This window comes from Sceloporus undulatus, chromosome 4 (assembly GCF_019175285.1).
Source record: "Sceloporus undulatus isolate JIND9_A2432 ecotype Alabama chromosome 4, SceUnd_v1.1, whole genome shotgun sequence".
Classification (NCBI taxonomy): domain Eukaryota; kingdom Metazoa; phylum Chordata; class Lepidosauria; order Squamata; family Phrynosomatidae; genus Sceloporus; species Sceloporus undulatus.
The window spans coordinates 60062696-60071360 of NC_056525.1; positions in this window are offsets into that span (position 1 = coordinate 60062696).

The window sequence follows — 8665 nt, forward strand, 5'->3', positions numbered from 1 at the left end:
CTGACTCCCCATTGCCCGAAAATAGCTTGCCATTGCCTGAAATTGCATGTGATCACCTCTCACACAATAACGTGAAACCCCATGATTGCATTAGGACTGACTTCCCATTGCCTGAAATTGCGTGTGGTAGTCTATCACGCAATAACGTTAAACCCCATGATTGCGTTCGGATTGCCATTGGATTATACTTCCATTTTCCCTTGTCTGATAAACTCCAATGTCTCTCTGTGACCTAAACTAAGAGACAAAAGCAGATGGCAGAACACTTTCTGTATACTTCACATTAAGAGCTGTCTTATATTAAGAGCATACTCTCATAAACATTTGAAGTCATGCTGAAAAATCATGTACATGAAAAACAAATGTACAAAAAGACTTCCAACGTTCCACATGGAGTCAGATTCCCTCACACACACACCCTTCAATTTTTGCCTTCATAGCCAAAACTTGACCAGAAGTTTCAATATCTGTTTAAAACATCTGGGGTTTCAATGGCATTTGAGGGCATGAGCACATGAGTTCTTGCTATTCTGCTGCTTCTTAGACCTTCAGGAGTAGGGTTCACTCATGTTTTCACTTTTGGGAATTATTTTCCACCTCCAAAATGGGGGAAGTATAGAGGGTCTGGAGTTCCATTTGGTGGAACCTTTTGGGAGATTTGAGGGGACCACAATCAGAAACTCACCTAAACAATCCAGATCAGTTACCATCATTGCAAAAACAATACAGATAAAGAAGCAGATAAAAAAATGATGGCACTCATAGTGCAGACTGAGAAGCAGGGCCTAGAAGGGCAGAAAATATGGCTGAGATATTGTGAAACAGGAGAAACATAAAGTTTTGCCTCTGTACTTACATGAAGTCTGGGATGCTCAGGAGGGGAGATGGAGATGACCAGCTCAGTAGTTGCACAACTGAGTTTTTCCATTGCCAATCAGTAGTTCTTTGGGTTGTGGCAGCTATCCCTCAACCCTGCCCAGCAGTTGTTTCACAGCGAAGCATAGCTTTTAATTAAGGATGTATTGTATACCTCCTTTGTCTAAATACAACATGGTTAAAAGTTGATCCACTGACATAACCCCAGTTACACTAGCACAAAACCTCAATAAAATTTCATCCTATTACACTTTTTGCTGTTGCACTTATAACGTCAAGCACCATGGTAGACATGAAGGACAAGTGAGGTGCTCCATCTTCGATGGTTTTTCCTGCTACTGCTTAGTCATTTCCTTTCCAAAGTAATATCATACTTGCTTTATTGGGCAACTTTTCCTCTAGACGTTCCATCTCCCAGTCCCTTGGTACCAAATAGTCCCCTTAAGTGTAAACTGTGTAAAATAGTTGGCAGAATCCCCCAGATTATCAGAAGCAAAGAGCAAATAAAATATTTTACAGTCCTTTTAATGAAGACAACAACAGGGGAAGAGGAGAAGGGACTCCCCGCTCCAGGAAAAAAGGCAAGGGACAACAAAATCAGAGTCAATCCAAGTGCTGTTCTTGCCAGGTGGCTGTATAAGAATTCTGCAAGATAACAAGGTGAAGCCAGCTGTGGCTGTTTACTCAACATAACTCCCTGACAGCCCCCACCCCACCCTTTTTGGCATCTCTAAAACAAACAGAATTAGTGGTACCAGCCTTGCTACACTGAGAAACAGAGACCGCCAAAGAGCATCACATGGTATCAAGCACAGGAGATGTGAAGGAAAATTTGGCAAGACATTAAGTGTTTTAAACAAATAGGGCACAAACATAAAAAGTATGTAAATATATGCTTTCAGCCTGTTTACTCTGCTCCCTTTTAAGTCAGGTTGGACCCAGCAGGCACTCTGGCACATACAACATCTTTCCCATTTGGGAATAAGAAATCTGTAAAACAGAATATTAAAAGGTACCACTTCTGAATTTGCAAAAATGCACACAAATACATGTGCATATGTGCAGCATGCACCCTCACATACTTTTGAATTTATAATCCTACTTTTCTCTTCCAAAAAACTGGGGAAATGCCCAGAGTGCATCTCCCAAAATGGTGGTACTGGTGTCAGCTTTAAATAAATAAATAAATAAATAAACAATATCAAAGCAAAAGAGACAACAGCAGCAATAAAACCTCAAAAGAAAACACCACAACCCAGCAGAAAAAAAGTGATGCCAAGTGGAGTATGCGCTCAAGAGGGAGGGGATAAGTCAGACTAATATGGATGCTTATGCTTACTGCCCTACAAGGCCTTAATCTTAAAGACAGATCTATGAGTGATAGCTGCAGCTAATGCTGAGGGAATGATGCTCCAGAGCACGACTTGGAAAAGTTTCTTTGGGGGAACTACAGCTCCCAGAATCCCCCAACCAGCATGACCAGTTGCCAAGATGGCTAGGAGATTCAAGATAACCAGTTGCACAGATGGCTAGTCCAAAAAAGTAAATAGTCCACTCCCAAGATCAAGCAAAGAGACAAAGCAGCCAAATCTAAACATAACTTTGTTGGTTTAATTTGCTGTTTGACCTCTATTTCTACTAGTAGAAGAAAGGTATTTTTCAACATTGCCATTCATAACTAGTAGCCATGGATAGTATTCACCTCTTCTGGTATAAACTCAATGAAGTATTTAATGAATTATACCATAACAATCCTGTGGAGTAGGATAAACTGAGAGATAATTGCTATTCCAAAGCACAGATTGAGACCCATTCCTGAGTGCCACTTTGTATACTAATTTTCCTAGTCAATCCTAGACTTAACCCAGTATGAGTAGGTAAGAATACTGTTAGTATAATGATGGTATAAGTATTGGGAGTTGGATGCCATCAGTATTGCTGAGGATACCCAGCTCTACTTCTCCTTATCATCTGAGTCAGCTGGTCTGTGCAAGCACTGGACCAGTGCCTTAATGCTGTAATAGGATGGATGATAGCCAATAATGTCAAGCTGAATCCTGATACGATAGAATCTATGTGGATTGGTGGTTATTGGGACTGGAGACTGGATAAACTACCTGCCCTGGATGCATTCACCTTGAAGGAGCAGGTATGTAGCTAGGAAGTACTCTTAGATTCATCTTTGCCACTGGAGTCCCAGGTGCTTGGGCTAACTCAACCTTTCCTGGACAAGATAACTTAGCCATAGTAGTCCATGCATTGTGGCAACTTCTCCATCTACTATTATGCACTCTATGTGGGACTGCCCTTGAAGATAACTTGGAAACTATAGCTGCTTCAAAATGCAGCAACTAGACTACTGACAGAAACATCACACAAAATCCACATAACACTGGTTTTAAAAGAATTGCACTGGATGCCAATTCATTTGCATTCTGAATTCAAGATGGTAACAATAACCTGAATGGTGTGGGACCTCAATGCTTGAAGGATCGTCTCACCATACAGGTACCTGCCCAAGATTTACGGTCTGTTGCAAGAGCCCTCCCCTGTATCCCATCAGTCAGAGCAATGTGCTATTTGAGGACATGGGAGAGGGCTTTCTCTGCTGTGGCACCCCAGTTATGGAAACCGTAGACATCTGAGAGGCTGTATGTTGCTGTGCATCCAGATGTAGGATAACAGCTGGGTTCTTCTCTACCACTCAAACTTGGGGAGTAGCTGCAGCAGAGAAAATTCTGCAGGACAGAAAATATATTGCAGTTGTGCATGTGTCCTGAACTAAGATCTTGATTCATGTCGTTAAGATTTGTGTGTCTTGTTCAGTTTTATTTGTGGTCTTTTTAGCATAATGGATGGATGGATGGATGGATGGATGGATGGATGGATGGATGGACGGACGGACAGATGGTTGGGTGGGTATGAGCAGATTTTGTACACAACTGGATTGCTCTATGTCAAGGATGAGGAACATATTTGCAGCTCAAACTCTGGATTAAACTTCCATTCAGCTGTCAAGGGACTGCAGTCCAGTAATCCAGAGGCCCAAAGGCAAATGGTTGCCACTAAAAATGCCAGTATTTTTTTAGCTTAAAGCTCTTCCTGTCAGTAATAAAGCTTCCAATTCAGGTGATTTGTTTTAGGCCTTTACAATTGGAAGACGTATACAAAAAGTTGAAAAGTCATCAAATAAAATGTCATGGGAAAGAGGACATGGCCCAGAGATGCCCATAGAGGCAGAGTGGGGCCCTAGATGGTTTTAATTCATCCCAGGTATGAAAGTTCTATGGAAGGTGTCCAGAGTATATCCACAATGCAGAATTAAAGTAGTTTGACACCATTTGAACTGCAATTACTCTATCCTACAGAATCCTGGGATTTGTAGTTTGATGATGTATTCACCAGGTTTGACAGAAAGCTCTGATGCCTCATCCCAGGATTCTGTGTCATTGCCATTCTCTGAACCTGCACCAACTTGTTATTATTCCGTTGCAGAACACCATATGGAGATCCCCCTACTCACATATATCATAGAGGGATCCCTACTCATATCTGCCATTGTGCCTCATGACTGTAATATGAACAGCATAAGGCCTGACTATTTGCAACTTCAACAACACCAGAACTAATCTGATGCAGGTAATGAAAGAAAGGTCAGTATTGTTACAGTGGTTGCTCTGCTGACTAATGAAACCTTGACACTCGGCATATCCATCTATTAGTACTGTCAACCTCATTGTGGTTGTGCATTCATTTCTCAAGCAACCATAACAACTAGAAGTCCAGTTGAATACAGTCTCCTACATTAAGTGAATATTATAAATGAAAAAGTCAGACCTCGGGTATAAATATGCAGTTGTCAACAGCAGCTCCATTAAGCCCACACCTCTTCACATACTCACTTGGAAACAGGGTGTTTTTTGTTTGTTTGTTTGTTTGTTTGTTTTGAGATCAGAAAAGCTCTAGGCAAATTCAGACAACCTTTATGACCTTTACCAGCCAACAGAAATCAAAGCCTGAAACTGCAGTTATGAGTCAGTGTTAGAAACCAAGCTTGGCTACTGCAGTGTGTGCCCTTGGCATACATATGACCAGCTCAGCCTGGGGCATAGTGGTTAAAAGTCAAGGTTTACAATAGAAATATTTTAGTAGAATATTTTTTATTTGAATGAAATTGCCCTCTTGTCTCAGGCCATCTCAGTTTCACAGAACTACTGTCAAAGCTTCATAGCCCCAGCTCCATAGCTACCAGTATGGAGTTTTACTAGGCTAAAGCATACTTCAGGAAACAGCAGGAGGTCTGTGAGTTGGGCAGTACCTATTCTGTGAGACCTCTGTATAAAAATGCAAGGGAATGGCAATGTTATACTGTATTCTGAGGTATACTGTAGAGGACTAGAAGGTCACTTTGTGGAGCTTTGGTGAACTGAGACAAGAAAATGACCCTTGTATTTTGTATTGCTAGGAAACCAAGTTCAGAATTCCTTTAAAGACACATTACCCAGACCATTCATTTCAGAAATCATCTTATACCACTGTACTGTTGAAAAGAGGGGTGCACTTGTGATTTTTAGGCTGTACTCGCATATTGAACCTAAATTAGAGAAGTGACTGTATGATTTTATAGAAGTGCAAGCAGAAATACCCCAGATATTACCCAACATGGGATCAGATTAGAGGTCTATCTAGTCCTGCCTTCCTTCCCATATTAGTCAATCAGATGTCTATGGAAAGCTTACAAAAATGAGTGTATATATGCCTTCAGGCCACCTGTTGACTTATAACAACCTCATGAATTAAATAGGGTTTTCTTAGGCAATGAATATTCAGAGGTGTTTTTTCCAGCTCTTTCCTCTGAAATATAGCTGACAGTATTTTATTAATTGGTGGTCTCTCATCAAAGTACTAACCAGGGCTGACCCTGCTTAGCTTCCAGGATCAGACACCTTTAGAGTCTTTGGGCCCTACAAGCAAAACATGAGTATAATATTACCCTCATGTTCATGCCACTAATAACTGATGTTTAGAGGCTTTCTGTCTCTTACACTGGAATCATCATGACCAATATCCATAGTAAATCTTATCCTTCATGAACTCATCTACCTTTTAAAGTCACTAAGTTTGGTGGCTTTTCCACCACTACATCTTGCAGTAACAAATAAGTATTTAAGTTTAAACATGCTTCTCTGTTCTGAATCTCCTAACATATAGGATGATTTAGCATTCCCCTATTAATGCCAGAGGGAGAAAATAACCTACCAACTCAGCTGTTCTTCAGGTAAAAATGGTCATACATCCAAAATGGGTCAGATTTTGTGGGTGGGATTTAGGGCTGTAATTTTTCACTGTTTATTGTATGCAATTTTAACGCCAGCCCAGGCATGGGACTGGATCAGGCTGTAACAGGTTAAAATTTATAGTTTTTTGTGGGTTTTTTGGGCTATGTGGCCATGTTCTAGCAGAGTTTCTTTCTGACATTTCGCCAGCATCTGTGGCTGGCATCTTCTCTGCCAGCCACAGATGCTGGTGAAATGTCAGAAAGAAACTCTGCTAGAACATGGCCACAATAGCCCAAAAAACCCACAAAAAACTATGGATGCCAGCCATGAAAGCCTTCGAGGTTAAAATTTATTTTACTGCATGAAAATTGCTGCTGCACTGCTACCTGACCATCACCTGACCTCAAGAAGTGCTCTGTCAGCCAATTTTTGTACTACAGAAAGCTTCTGTAATACCAAAATTGGCCACCAGAGCACTGCTGGAGGACAGGTGATGGTCAGGTGGCAGCGCAGCAGCAATTCTGCATGCAGTAAAATAAGTTTTAACCTGTTCCAGCCCGATTCTGTCCCATGCATTAAAATTGCATGTGATAAACTCCAAAGTTTCTTCCTGAAGGAGGCAGTCAGTAATTTTATCAATTTTCTTTCCATCATGAGAAAGAGTTTTCCAAACCTATTCACAATTCAGAACTGATCTGTGCAAAAGCTGCATGTGGTGATCAGAAAACAATCATCTTTTTGCACAAGAAGCATCTTTTTCTGTGCAGAAAATAATATTTTCACAATTTTCCCAAATGGAGCATTTTTTGCACAAGAAACAGCTTTTTCTGTGCAGAAAACAGGAACGATCTTGGGAAATAGGTTAAGCTGAGAAATTATGATTTGTTCAAACTGGCTGCATGAATATTATAGTGGTAGAGGAATTGGACTTTGTAATACACATTAGACAGAGGAGTGGGTATGAGCACAGAGTTCAGACAGTGGCTCTGAGAAAAAGTTGTAATTTTGAGCAGTTCTGACAAATGCATTTTGATTGCAGAATAATGAATTATATATTTATTGTTATCATGCTATCGGGGTATGATGACAGGCAATAATTTCCTAGTCATAACTAGTCATAACTGATGTAGAAATGATTGTGTATCTGATCTGACTGGCCAAGTACAGAACAAAAGAGTAAATAAACAGCTTGGTTTTCTTTACTTGGTAAAAGCCGGTGTGAAGGAAACCATCACCCCTTTCAGCAATTACCCAAAGCGTGAGAGTAATGAACACATGGAAGAAGATGGTAGGGTGATACCTTATGTATCATTTGTGACCTGTTACCACATTCAGGTCATCTGTGCATATCCTGTACTGGTACAGCTTTTCCTTTGCAGTCATGCTAAAACTAGGTGTCAATGCATGAAAGTTGTATCCAAGTTATAAATGCTAATCAAACTAATGAATAGCAGTCAGGAGCAAAGCAAAGGAGAACAGTCCCACATTTCATTCCAGACACTATGAAGATTATCACACTAGTGTCCATAACGTTCCACTCGTGTCCAGGAAACACTCTGCAAACTAATGATATGAGAACGAGTGTTACTGCATTTGACTCGTAATAACGCAATGTTAATGTGATGTCAATGAATACTATCACACACCCTTTGCTGTTCTGGTGGTAATGGTGCTCAGGTCATTTGTGCACGCATGCTGTTGCTATGAGGTTTGTAGTACTGCAAACCCCTCCCCCAATGTTGACATTTCAAGGAATCCCAACAAAATGTTTTGGTCATGAGCATGTATTGTTTTTTCTCGTTAACACAGCATGATAACATCTATAATTTAAAAAAAAAATAAACCAATGGGGAAAAAAATAAAATCATTTGTGTCACCCTCCTTGTGTCACCACTGGAAGAACTGTAGAATTTGGGGATGGGCGGGGAGGAGGTAGTCCTGACCAATCAGAACACAAGGACGGATTGAGGCCAGTAGGATTCTCGCACATACATCACCTGGAATGGCCCAAAAGCAAGCATGTCAGCTCGGAATGGAATTTCCCCCTTTTTGACCAACCAGGTAGGAAAATGCTGTGGGATAATCTCCTATGACTGCAATCATGTATTGCTCAGCATTGTAGGTCCACACTACATTGTAGGTCGACACTCACACACATGCACTGAATAGCCTCTGAAGCCTCTGGAATGCCATTCTGTGCTTCATAGGAAACAGACAGGATTACAGAAGTGCCTGGCTACATCCCTTTAGCCAGATGCAAAATGAATACAGCAGTGTGGAGACTCTGCCCTGATGTCATTTCACAACTGGCTGTGGGGACAAAGAGATTTCTGTAATACTGCTTGCTCTCTAGCACAGAATGGCCTCCCAAGGACTTCAGAGGCTGCTTATTATATCCGGGGGGGGGGGGCACTTAGGGCTCTGTGGGAGGAGGATGAGCATATCAACCCCTGCAGTTCCCAAAAGAGGACACAAACATCTATATGGAAACTTAGAGATATGCATATACC